The sequence below is a fragment of the Ruditapes philippinarum genome, unplaced genomic scaffold (genome assembly GCF_026571515.1).
Source record: "Ruditapes philippinarum isolate M1 unplaced genomic scaffold, ASM2657151v2 ctg3184_1_1_1_1, whole genome shotgun sequence".
Classification (NCBI taxonomy): Eukaryota; Metazoa; Mollusca; class Bivalvia; order Venerida; family Veneridae; genus Ruditapes; species Ruditapes philippinarum.
Genome location: NW_026855352.1, coordinates 91691 through 106514, shown reverse-complemented (window position 1 = coordinate 106514; position 14824 = coordinate 91691). Strand labels below are relative to the sequence as shown.

The 14824-nt window shown below is 30.9% G+C and overlaps 1 protein-coding gene across 3 annotated transcripts in view; it reads left to right on the top strand.

The window, feature by feature from the left end:
* Positions 1–14824, top strand: part of LOC132743038 (ephrin type-B receptor 1-B-like) — a 110577-nt gene that overhangs the window by 33814 nt on the left and 61939 nt on the right. The gene's annotated exons all lie outside the window — the stretch shown is intronic.

Sequence of the window (14824 nt, the reverse complement as noted above, 5' to 3'; positions counted from 1 at the left end):
ACGCTTGGGACTGGCAGTAAATTATAAATTTTATTGGTTTTCCTGAAAACTGCTGAGATTATCTGATGTTTTTTTCACTCTTATCAGAGAAATTGGTGCTATATAAAGTTGTTGAAATTACTCTTGTATTTTATTTGAACCAAATGTTTTCTGAAGTTTTTTGTTTTTGAAATGTTTTTGTACTTGTTTACATAATTTGAAGATTAGCAACATGTGTCTGTAATATTTTTATTTTTTTTTGTAACAAGATTTTTGATTTCTTTCTGGAAGAAGCGGTATGTTATGGGGTTTGTATGCACATCTGAAAGTAGGTCATAGACATAATTTTCCTGCTTATACTTGTCCAAATCACTTATAGAGTTTCAACTGAAATAATTTAAACATGATAATGTGTAACTTTATTTAGCTGTGCCATTCATGACTAGCTGAGATGATAAACATTATGAAATTTGCATAACTTATTACAATGGCTACAAGGTCAAGGTCATATTTGAAGGTCAAATGTCAAGGATGACTGTGAATAACTATGAAGCTAGGTTACTGACTAAATGATTCTTTCTCCAGGACACCACTGACAATTTTGACCAGGAAGTCATTCTTTTGAATCCAAGTAAGCTTACAAAAAACACATAGGACACTCCAAACAGGAGGAGGCATCATGATGCATGAAATAATGCTAGAATGGTCACCATGTGTAATAAAATTAACTACCAACATGTTCTTCTGTTGCTGTAATTTTGTCATGAAGAAAATTAATTGGATTCCTTCTGCTGTTTAATTTTTTGTCCTATCAGTCATCATTGATGTATAAGTCTGACAATTACAGTGAAGTAATTAAGCACAGACCTAGCACCTTAGTTTGCATAAAAGTTGCACATTAATAAACTGTCTTACGACAAACTGGTATATAATTCATTCAAATTAATTCTAATTATGGTTTAATAAGTTCAGCTCTGAATATTTTTATGAGTGATTAAAGTATATGTGTCAGGTATTACACATTTACTGTACAAAAATTTCTTTTACTGTATATATAAGTGTTGTTTGAAATTGTAATTTGAAATCAAGCTTATGTTGTAATGGCTTATATTTTATTATTCTGACAAATGTTTCTGTTTAGATTATATGACTGGAATATTTATACAATATTTGATTGTTGTTTATGTTAGCACCAGCCTAAATCTTGGCATAAGCTTATAATATATACATATAAAATTACCTCATAACATATAACTCAAGATGACATGTATCTATATTATAAACAGCAGATGAACCTTTGGCCTTGCTATGTCCTGTTGACAGACTGTGTGTGAGTAAACAGGCTGTCATAGTGTCAAAATAGGCTGGTTCCTTGTTGTCACATTGTCATAACAGACTGGTTCCATTGATTGGAGCTGTTGAAAGATTTTACTTTTTTATGACATTTTTTTGTAAACAGTGAATCATTCTAAATATTTTTTGTCACACTGTTCCTTTATCCAGTACTTTAAGGTAACCTTTATTTTGGGTTTTGTCTTTGCAAAGTGATAGGGAAACCTGCTCCTTACAGAAAGACTATTGCAATTTTTCATGTTCAAGGGGTTTTGTTTTGAAAGGAGTATAATTATAAATGTTTCCTTGTTTAGATGGGGTCAAGGTCATTGGGGCTGAAAATAAATTTTTCTACTTGTTCTCTCATTGACTGTAACACAGAGTTAGTCCTTGTAGTCTTTGGTAGGGTTTGTGAGGTCAAGGTCATCTTTAGTGGAGTCTGAGGTCACTGAGGTCAATATCATATTGACAGTAAAAGCTGCTTTTTGTGACCCCACAGGCGGATTGACCCTCGTATGCCTAGAATACACACACATGTACTGAATTTTCCCCTTTCCTGATAGTTTTCAAAAGTTTTATAGTGGTATTTATGCTCTGTTGAAGATGCTTTTCGGAGCACCCATTCTGCAATGATTCATTTTGTTCAATAATACGACATTATGTTAAATAAAAGTACAAGCACTATAGCATGAGTATATTAATACAAATTTGGTATTTCTTTGTTTCTGTCAGACGTTCACTTGAAAAATGTTGCTCAACAATGAAAACTTTAGTTAAAATTGCTCTTCAATAGTTTCCTCTTTTATTCTTTAAAATTGTTTAAATTTTTTTTTTCATGATGATCAAATATGTCCCATTCTGACACTCGTTAAAAAATATATCTCCAAAGAGAAGGAGGTATGTCAACATGAAATATTCGTAGGCTGTAACTGAAGTGTTTGTTTAGTATTTTGTTAAATATGTGGCGGACATAGAGTACCAAAGATAGATCGCTAGCTTTTACGCATCAGATCAATGACCCAGCATGCGCTGAGAAGCTTTGTCGCCAGTGTCTATAACCGACCGTCCCATTAAATTTTACCTGAAATGATTTCACATTTTTAGAAAGAATAAACTTTGGTGACATAAATTTTGTTGCGACCGAGATAGCGTCCTATTTTCACTTGCATATTTCCATTCCATTGAACGAACTCGACTGATCAATTTCAGAGGTGTTTATAAACAACACAAATACAAAAATATTACATAATCTGCTCGACTTAAAAGGTTATGAAAAAAAGAGACGTATTTTTAATTGAAAATTCCTTCATCAGTATATGCAAGTTAAGCACTTGCATGCTTGTGCATTGGAAAGAAAATATTATTGCTTATGTTAAGAATAGACTTTAGATACCAGGTTGAAATGTTAATCAGTCACAGTATAAATAATTTGTAGCCTGTTTACAGTAACAGCGTTACATGTGACACAATAATCGAGAAAATAGGTTCCCCAAGAACAGCAGAGTGGAATTGTCTTTAATTAAGATGTCTTGCCAACGTTGTAGGATTACTTCCAAAATACAATAAATTTCTAGGAATAAAACTGCCAATGTGTAGAATTGCATTTATAGACCTTGAAAAGATGTTCTAGTACTTGTAAGGTAGTTACTTAGTTATCAAATTATTTTAAGACTGAATGGAAGTTTGTTTTAAAGATACATGCCTCCACATCTCATATGCCAAAACATTTCAAAGAAAAAAAAAGCAAAAAAAAATAAAAAAAATATCCCCACAATTTAATACTTTGTATACATGACTGTGAAAACCAAAGGTTTTATGAAAAATAATGGAAAACAGCACTTATATAAATTATAGAACATAGAATTTCAACAGTGTTTAACGTTTTTTTCATCTTCATCATTTAATTGTTAATTTCATCTCATGTAGAACATTAACTGTTTCTTTTTTCTTGAAAATGATGTTTGTTGTTTGAAAATGGCAATGACCCCAATTATAACAGCTATATAATGTTTTAGGTTATTGAATTTTGAAGTGGAGTAGTCTAAATATTGATGTTTGGGATTGAAAAATTAAATGTAAACTTTTCACAAAGGCCATTCAAACACCACCTGCACTCGGCTAACAGGATTCTGATGTCATGATAATGAATATGTCAAGTGTTTACAGCCTTTTTAAATGTCAATTAAAAAAGGGCAGGATAATGTAATAACTGTATATTTTCATTGTTGTTTTTTTTAAGCCCTTAATTTCAGTTGTTGAAGGTGGATATGATGTTATGTAAAGTGACTGTTGCTTAATTATAACTGCATGCAATTCCAGATGAGCCAAAATATTTCAAGAAAAACAAACTTGTGAAAAATGTATGTAATAATTAACATGTTATGTGCGATTAATGACTGATTTTGAAGTATTTACCAATATATTTCTACTATATTTCTTCTATGGGGCTCTATTTGCATATTTTGGCCTCTTTTTTGTGTCGTTTTCAATGTGTAAATTACTTTCTTTGTTTACTTCAGAATTTTTTAATTTTAAATAATTTTTAAATTTTAAAGAAAATTTGCATGAAGCTGGAGGCATGTTGCTTTGATAAATTGTTTTTACATTAATTATATATACATTTTATTTTGTTCTCTTTTGTTTTCATGGAGTCCATTAAAGTTGATACGAGATTTACTTTAGCTTAGTTTAGGACTGTATAATAGAAATTTTGACTTTTTCTGAATAATTTTGGCAATTTTGTAATTGTTTTACTGCAGCTTAATTGGAGGTCTTAAAGATCGCACTGTCCTGATAGCAATAATATTAACATTAAAATTTTTCTCATTTTTAAAAACCTAATATGTTGCTAAGCAATTTTTCAAGCCTTTATTATCGCTTTTAAATATTTCTGAATCATCAGCATTGATGCAGATACAAAGTAACGTAAATAGAAATTTACTGTATATTTAATAGCTACGTTTAATGGGTACGCATGTGAATGCATGAGGAATTCCGAGCATACAATAAAGAATTTGTTATTGTAACGACAAAGTGCGATCGAGAATTTGATAATATTTTAAATGTCTTTATCATCGCTGATGTGTTTGATGAAGCGTAATTCAACTCTCTTCAAAAAAATATTTTTGTCAACGGCAACTGACTGTCATTATAAATACTATAAGGGTCCTGATGCATGTGCGAGATTTATTAGTAATTGACGACTCGCATTTCAATGGTTCGCTGAATGAATTTGAAAAGAAAATGATAGTTTAAGAGATTAAAAGAAAAAAAAAAGATTTGAAGTATTTAATCATTTATAAAGGTCAATCGTATTTTATTGCTTTGTACTGAATGTATCGTATTTATAATATAGACATATATATTTTCTTATTAAATTATTAATTCAAAGTTTTCAAAATGAAAGATAATTTTCAAAATTAAAAAAGATTAAAGTGGAATGTTTACAGAGAGTTTCCTGTCTAATTGATATAAATTGTTTTATTTTGAAATGAATGTGAATTAATATGTTGCAATTTATTATGAAAGTCTCGTATGTTCTATAAAAAACTTTTTTATATCAGCAATTTGATTTGACGAAAATTTCAGAATGGTCGGGATTGTAATATCCATTCTTAAAGTATTAAGTTTTTATATCGCGTGTGCTTGTGCAGGAATTTGACCAACCTGTTTTGTAATGAAGAATAATTCTATTCTGTTTACATGAGGTCGGATTACTGAATTTTTTTGTCTTCGTTCTTTCAATCAAACTCGTACATTTTTTTCCTGTTAGAATGAATAAATACGAATCTGATTTCATGTCCCTCTGCGTTTTAAAAAAATAAAGAGTTGAAATTCAGTGCATTTCATTTACAGAAATTAAACGCAGAATTAGTTTTAATACTTCAGGAAATATAAAAAAACCTTAGCGAAGCAATTTTATACGGGGGTTTCTTCGGATGACAGGATGAAATTTGCCATTAAAAGCACTTTCCTGCGTAAAACAGAAAATTGAAAATATCAGCGAAAAGCAGAAATTAAGCTCGAGGCTTGAAGCTGCTGTCTTCACATCAGCAAGTTAACAAAATCTTCTTATTTTGATTGTCAATTTTGTACGAAAATTGATTTTACGCATGTGGGCCTTGATAGGCGTTCAAATTGATTAGAAAGTCTTTTATATGTTCGGTGAAAGCTTTTTTTGCTCTAGCGTATTTTTTTCATTGAGTTAATTGAAATATGTTTTGAAGTGCGCTTAAAATGCTTAAAATATGATTGACCAAGTAAATTCTTGTTCGGCACCCTGCTGGCGTTAATTTCAGCACAAAGCGACTGTTTACATACAAGCACAAAGAAACAATTTGTAGGTGATACGGTGTAAGTGTATAAACAGTGTACACCTTAAATTTAATGTTCCTGAATTATGAAGTTTTCAGATTTAAATTATGATTTTTTTATCTAAAACTATATAAACTATTATACAAGGGTTTTAATTTGAGTAACTTTTTACTGAATTTAATGTTGTTGTGTGTTCTCAATCTCATACTAAGTTTCTGTAGTCATTAACATGTAGCTAAATAATTGTTAGATATTCAATTTTTTCCCTGCAGATTTTTCCTATAATTTGTAACCAAAAAATGAAGTTAATGAATTTGATTGCAATTAATTTAGCTGCTGTTGCTTTTAGTCATGTTACTTTGACATTTATTTCAAATCTTATATCATATATAATAATATATAAAAGTTTGCTGCAGGACTTGTTACTGCTCCATTGAAAGCCTGTAACTGTTATATTTATATGATTACCACGGAGTTCTCTCGAGTGTCATTACTGTCCGTTATAATTAACGCCACAACGGCTAGATATCTATACGTCCTCCACTACGACAAAATCAATCCACACACAATTCTCAGGCATGCATACAAAATGAGTCAATTCAATAGTTTAGCGATTTTCATTTCCGATTTTTTCTCCCTTTTTTCCGTCCCCTTCACTTTGATCCTGATTTTATTTCCATGTTCGTTTTAACATTCTCTTGTGTTAAGCAGTTAATGGTAGGTTGATGACGAGGTTTTGGAATGTGTTTTATGTTCGAACATACGTTAAATACATGATCATTTATTTATAATGTATTTTATTTAATGACGGCTTCAGTGCAGTTTCATGTATATTGGCTTGTCAATGATTTGGCATTGACCGGCTTCAGTGCAGGTTCATGTATATTGGCTTGACAATAATGTATTTTTACCTTACGTTCTGTTAAGAGATTTCTAATAGTAAATATGTAAAATAATTAATAACATGATAATTATGCCTGGGGGAATTTAAATTTATTCATCCAGCTTTAAGACTTAACCCTAAATAACTCATTTGTATTTATTCTGTTCCTTAGTAATTGTACATTGTAGTTATCCGGAACTCAGGGCAAATGTGTTTTTTTTAGCCAATACTTAAGTACAAACAAACTTTTGCAGTTGTAGCTTTAAGGTGTTCTACCGTTCAATCTGTTGTGTTTATTTTTAAAGCTGTAACAGTTACAGTTTAAACCGAAAATGGAAAATATTCTTAATTCTGGAGTTATTCTATTGTATGGCATTAGTTTTGTAATTCACTGTTGGAACATTAAATAAACATGTCTTCCCCTGCGAGAATTCCATGAATTATTCATGAACTGTTCATGAACATATTCATGGACAAGTTCATGAATGTGCATGAACAACAAATGAGACTTTTTTTCGTTCACGGACAATTCATGAATCAAGATATTCATGAACATGTTCATGAATATATGTTCGTTAACATTCATGAATATATCGATTCATGAATTGTTCATGAAAGAAAAAAGTCTCATTTGTTGTTCATGCACATTCATGAACTTGTTCAAATGCAATTCCCTGCAAAATTTTTCATTTTGAATAGGGTTCATGAAATTCAAAATTTAGCTCTTTCTTTAGTCATTAACTGTGACATTATCAAATCTTTTCATTTAATTATAAGACTGCTGATTTGTACGCACCATGAAAGCCAGTAACTGTTTAGTATAAATAGATAACACGAAAGCCTCATGTACATACTGGTTAATAACGTTAACACCTAGTATCATTATTCCCTATGACAAATTAAATTTCGCATAAGAATTCCAGACTTGCCAAAATGCTCTTCAATTTAATTTCTTTGCCGATTTTTTCCTACTTTTTTAGTCCCTTATTAATATCCCATTTTTTTCATTTTTAACATTCATTTGTTAATTTATTGCCATTTTTAAGTAGTTTGATGCGAAAGTTGTTAAAATACATGTAATCTTTGTTTCTGCATGTTACTTTTCATTATGGGTGTTCAGGTGCCATTTTTATGATAGTTGAAGTTCATTGACCACGGTTCATGCAGCTGTAATTTTAGCTTTAAATGGTTGAACTTGACATTTTTCTAAGTTTCTAAAAATTTCATATTTTAAATTGTAAATTAAAAATTTTGTTTTTTAAGTTAATTAATTATCATTTTGTTCATTCTGTTCCAAAAGTGTTATGAACGAGCAAGATGATTGTAAATGTTCATGACCAATCACTGTCATAAAAGACAAACATTTCTTGTAGCTTGAAGTGTTCTAATTATCTGTTCGTTTAATTTCTGTACAAGATGATTAACAATAAAAAAGAATTTCAAAATAATTCTAAACGGGGTTCTTTTGAAATTGCTTTGTTGAATTCAACTTGGCTTTAACAGGGGCTTCTATTTTGTTTATTAGAGCTTTCACAATAATGTCCCTTTTCATGAAACTATTTTTAGATGAATTGGAATAAAGAAAGTTGTTAAATTTTCAGTCAGTCTAGTGGGGTTTCTCCACATTATTAACAAAGTCAACAAGATTGACTTTATAGATTCCTATGGTATAATATTTCAAAAGAACAATTTTATAAGATATTTATGATTTTGCGACCTTTCCAAATAGTCCTGATATAATTTTGTTAAATCTGATTAAATGGTAACATTTAAATTGACCGAAATAAATCTGTCCATTTAATTGGTGTATGGGGATCACATATAAGCATAACTAAAATAAACATTTCTCCTTTCAAGGTATTAATCGGAATTTATCGGTCTTCTGTGTGCACTTCAAGGATTTAAGCCGTTTCTTTTTTATTCCGACTACGGGAGATGATTGCCTAGTCAACTTAATCTTGCCCCCAGGACTTGCAACGCTTGAAAAGAAGCTTTCACCTGTCATTCAGATCCGTCTTTTGTAGTGAACGTTGACGGATCAATGCCTTATGTAAGGTCTGTTTGTTGAACAAATTGGACAAGGTTTTACATAGAGTTTGTGTCAGATTTGCGATTTCCTACCGCGATCTTGGTTAGAATTTAAGAAATTAATTTTATGCTCCTGACATTACACTGTAATTGAAATTTTCAATGTAATAATGACAATTTCACACATTTTGTTTGTATTAACAGCTTCATCAAATTTGTTTGTATTTGTTTGTAATACATCGGGCTGAACACACTTCACTGTTAGACATGCTTAATTATATAGTTAGCTATGTTGATTCCCAAATGTACATAAGCTCAGATCATACTTTTACATGTACATAATGAAGGCCAATATGATCATTATAATCAAGAGGAAAGCAATTTTAACGAGGAAAACTAAATAAAGGGATGTTACAATTTTGTCATATGATATTAACACTCTGTGCTTTCTATTGCACCATTTAAGGTAATCTTTAATTTGGACCATATTAATTTCATTAAATGCTGCTAACCCAGTTTCTGTGTATATGTCTTTGTCAGAGTTAATACGTACTAAGAATTTAAGATATTGTTTTTCCTTCTTAGATTCATTTCGTTGAAAGGATTTTTCTGATAGAACACTGAAGTCTCTCTTGGAGGAGGGAGAGAAAAAAAGCGGAGAGAGAATATTTAATGAATTAACAAGTTTCTTGTATCTTATTTGCTGTCTTATTCATGCAACCTTCATTATCAGGAACCTTCGAGCTAGTGACATTTAATTCATTTTGTGCTCTTAAAGCCGTGTTGACATTAGTGCTTTCCTCCTCAGCTTATACTTCCAACTGTCAATCAGTCTGACGATTTCATTCACTGCGGAATGGGCTGTAACTGTATAAACTGTATATATCTCTTGCGTTTTATTAGATGGAGAAGAGAGAAAGCAAACAAAAGAGAATAAACAGGGTAAAAAGGTTGTCAAGGGTTTATTTCTGTGTAATTGACAAATAAGAAATGAAATGCTTTTCTTGGCTGACATTTCGTTTTAATTGAGGTACACGGATAATAATGAAGTTGTGAAGAGCAAGCTCCCCTTTTTGTGGAGAATGTGTCAGTTACCTCCCTTGAATATTTTGTGTACAGTATATATATATTATAGTATATAGATATTTTTCACTATGATGATTACAAACGACTTAATTAAATCTTTTTTATATAAACTGACCTTCATGTTAATCTGTGAATTGATATAAGATTAAAAAGATTTAATAAGAAACCTAAATGTTTTCAAATTTTTGATTTTTTTTTTTGGTTTGATATCTTATCCTTACACCTGGGAAAAAAAGAATGAAAGAAAAAAAACCTTGAGTGTTGAAAATGTTTGTGTGTGCATCCAATTAAATAAAGTATGTGGTAGGTCCATTGTGAAGGTGAAAACATGCAAGAAAGAACCCATGCCACATTTATGAATCTTGAAGCAGATGTATATTGGAATGGAAAATGGACTGTATTCCATTAGTAACAAATAGCCTACTGTTTGTTTTATAGCTGTAATTTGGATACAGGATCACTATAGGGTTCAATGTCTGGAAAGCTATTCTATCATCTATCACGCTGGTTTATAGTCACCCTGCATACTGATCCAATGCCTAGTAGTAATGTACTTTAATACTTAACTTCAGGCCAATATTGGCATGACTATATATTGGATCAATTAAAGCAGTAGGGTACAAAGTTTTGGATGGCATGTGATAACTAAATAAAGGTGATTTAAAAACAAAATTATGCGTCATGCATTTTAGTTGTTTAATGTTTTTATTAAAGACATTAATTTTCATTAAGTTTCATTAATAGCTTTAAGAGAAGATAAAACAGTTTGAAATAATTCTAAGCATGCACTACCTGGTGATTGGTCAAGCTTAAGTGGTAAATAAGTTGAGGTCTGGTTACTAGACTCGGGAATGGTTAAAAAACAATAAATAAAGTTTTGTTTAAAATTTTTGAAATTATTTTCCTACTCTTTTACAGTAATATTCTAGTGAATGCAAGTTAAAATTAATAATAAATGTCAAAAAACAGTTTATGACAAAGACCTATTATTAGCATCTGATCCATAAATAACCTCTCAAGAAATAACCAGTGAAACAGAAAAAGAAAAAGCAACAAAGAACAACAACAAAATGTCTGAATGATCCAGATCGTTTATCACACTAGAGGATATTTTCAGATATCCTAAAACCTTTATAATGAACAATGCATGATTATTTTACTGAAAACCCTTCTCTCAATTGGCAAGTTTCTGCCCATTTGCCAGAGGCTATAAATTTCTTTTTATCAGCCAGTCCATGGCTTATCAGCTGTAGAATGGCAGTATCAGTAGCCGGGTAACAGTTAGAGGTGATAGGGCACCAGTATCATATGACAAACCATCAGCGGAACATAACTGTACATTGATGGACTAGATTGTCAGAATATATCATAGTGGATAAATGTCTTATCAAAACATAATCTATCAACATATCATCCAGTCTTTTTATACAATCATCACAGTGTATATAAATAATCTTATCTTGTTAAAAGTTCATGTAATATGTCTGATGAAATACAAATACCAAAGGAAAAAAAAGTTTTAAAGTTAACCCAATCCAAATGATCTGCAAAATGTAAAGGATATCAGGTAATCTGAGAAGATGATTGATGATGTAGATGATGCTAATGATGATTCATGACTTTCATGTTTACAATTAAACTTTGAAATATTACAATCTATTTAATGATGGTAACATATAGTTAAGGTGATGGTATAAGTGATGATGATGAGGGTGATGCTTGGTGCTGCCGCTGATGATCATAATGATGATAATGCTGATATTGTTGATGATGCTGATCATGATGATGATGATGCCGATATTGTTGATGATGCTGATATTGATGATATTGATGCTGATATTGTTGATAATGCTGATATTCAGTTGATGATGCTGATATTGTTGATGATGCTGATATTGTTGATGATGCTGATGCTGATGATGATGATGCTGATATTGTTGACAATGCTGATGATGATGATGATGCTGATATTGTTGATGATGCTGATATTGTTGATGATATTGATGCTGATATTGTTGATGATGTTGATGCTGATATTGATAATAATGATGCTGATATTTTTGATAATGATGATGATGTTGATATTGATGATAATGATGATGTTGATAATAATTGATGATGATGTTGATATCGATGATGATGATGATGTTGATATTGATGATAATGAAGATGTTGATATTGATGATAATGAAGATGTTGATATTGATGATAATGAAGATGTTGATATTGATGATGATGTTGATATTGATGATGATGATGATGTTGATATTGATATTCATGATGATGATGTTGATATTGATATTCATGATGATGATGTTGATATTGATATTCATGATGATGATGATGATATTGATGATGTTGATTTTGATAGTGATAATGTGATGACTACTATGTTGATGATTTTTGCTTAATAAACTGTTTCTTGCCCTAGTAGTGTAGTTTGTAGTGATGATTAGAAGAGATTCATTAATGGGTGATGAAGATGATGATTTTGACAATGTTAAGTTATTAAGAGATGAAAATTTTAATAGACATAAAAAATATGTTATATATAGGACTGTGCAATGTAATTTGAAAATTAAAAACAACAACAACAACAAAAGTATATTATATAGGATATGATTTTTGTTCGCCCTTAATATTTTAAGGTGTTTGGAAAAAGAAAACAACATTGATTCTTCTGTGGACAAATCTGTATTGATGATAAAATGTAGTTGTCCCAAGAAAATCATCCTAAGGCGATACATCAGGCTTTATGTCACTACATTTTGCAGGAGAATTGGCAGAGAAGGGCAAAAAAAATCGTTCCTGCTGAGAAACTGATGATATTTCACGTTTGTTTTTTGCTTAAAGCAGCGTAACCAAGTTCTCTGCATTATAGTACCACTGATCTCTATGTGAGTGAAGAAAAATTAATTCTGAACTGTTTTGCTTTGTTTTTTTTGTTTCGCTTCTTCACATTTTAGAAGATGATAAATTGCCAACAGCAATCTTTCTTAGATTTCTATCTCTCTCTGATGAAATGTTTGTTTTCCTGAAAAATTGCCTTGTCAGTAAATTTTTAAAGCCTAAAAAGATGTCTACTAAGTTTTATAAAGAAGCTAATTTTCCCAGGGGATTTTAAGAAACGTACCCAGAGTTTGGTTGATTCATGATATTATATTACCACAATTTTGGATACTTGTACATATTTTAGACCTTACACAAAAGTGGTATTTATTCTTTTACCCTTAAAAATAAAGAAGAGTGGAGCATAAAGTGGCAAGTTTGAGTCTTGTCTGTCAGTCTGTCTGTCAGTTCTTCTATCTTGCTTGTGTAAGGCAGCTCCTGGTTACAGATATCATAGAAAATAATGGTATGCAAAAATTGGTATGAAAAATTGGTTTGTGGGCAAAGTTTACCCTGAGACGGGCATTATTGTCAAGTAGGTCTTTGAGATTAAAAACTGTCAATGATTCTGAAATCTTTTCTTTTTTTAAAATTTTTTCTTTTGTTGTTTTAAGCAATGTATGAAGTTGTTTCAAGAAAGTGCCGGGGAGCATCCGTACATGTCGCCAGTTTTCCTGTTTTTTAAACATCTTTTAAAACACAAGACAATTACACAGTTTGAAAAGCTCTCAGTTTAAAATAGCTGAGAGAAATTATCAGGCAGACTTTTTAATTGCTAATTGTATTGTCTGCAAGCATTTCTATAACATTCTTAGTTTAATGACAACAGCATTAAGTGCCAAGAGATTTCTAATTCTAAAATAAAGTCGCTATAAAACAATGCTATCTAATTTGTTTGAAAATTAATGTCTCTCCATTTTAGTTTATGGCAGAACAATTGAAAATGCCTGCATAATCAAGAACAGTCCAGAATAAGCCATTTGAAATTTTTTACAATTCTTGTGAATTTTTTTAATTTGAAAAGGAAATTTTTTGAAAAATTCAAACATGTGTTTTTTTTCATAGTACATTGTATGACAGTTTCTTTTGGTGTACCTCTTGACCCAGAGCCTGCAGATCCTAAAACCATTAAATTTCTTATCCTGTAGGGAAATTCTGACCCAGGTTTGTGTTGCATTATATCTCCTGGTTAAGTCACTTAAGAACTTAACAGTGCGGCCCCAAAATATGGTCTGCTATTTTTGTTGAAGAAACAAAACCAGTCAAATTGTCAATGAGAAATATGGGTAATGTAAAAGAACAGCTTATTGTTTATTTAAACCCCCATTCTCCTATTGGTAAGGAAAAGGGGATCCTGGTTTGTAAAATGAAAAACGTATTATATTGTACAACATTTATGAATATTTAGTCCCTGCTATGAGTATAACCTAAAATATTCAGAGGCTTAATTTGATAATCGCATCGTGTTTAAATTGCTCGGAATTATCATAAAAATTGAATCGTTCATTGGAGGAATTTCTATAGTTTGGTATCGAGATCAATGTTTAAGAGCGGCACTGTTTCGTTTACTCTGATCAAAGCAGATATCGAATGACAGTATATTGTCCGCTGGGAAGTGAAAAATGTGTTACAGTATCGATCATATTGCCCAACCAGTGCACATTACCCTCACTTCTCGTCTTGTCATCATATTTTTATTAATATATAATTACGACCGAAAGACAGGGTCTGTGTATGTATATTGTTCAAAACTAGGTCGACATTGGCCAGTTATAAATTTTTAAACAGTTTCAATATACTTTGTATAAAGTGATGCTGAGAATGGCATCAAACATCATGTCCCATTGTTTATGCCTTTTGAAATTGCAAGTATAGATCTCCCATTAAGTTAAGTGCAGTTGATTTGAGTTATGGAACTTACGGACACTGAAGACATGATTGTACTGTTTACATTTCTCATAATCTTTAGAAACATGACCTTAATTCTTTATTCTTTAAAAGAATAAAACTATTTATTCTGATTTTTTGTATAATTCGTTTTTTTTTACCCATTTCCTTTCCTCATGATTCCAATTAAAGGAAAGGATTCAGAAAGGCAGAATGGAGAAATATTAATGTGAATTCAATGGAAATTCAAGTGCAGAAGAGAAATGGGAATCTCCGTATGGTTGGATCATTTCGGAATTAAAAACACATTGCAGTAATGCTTGCAATACTCATGGAAATGAAGCGTTTATTTCACAAATACATGGATAAAATGCATATTTCTTGTTAACTGCTAACAAGGCAAGTGTGGCTATGACAGGCTCATTG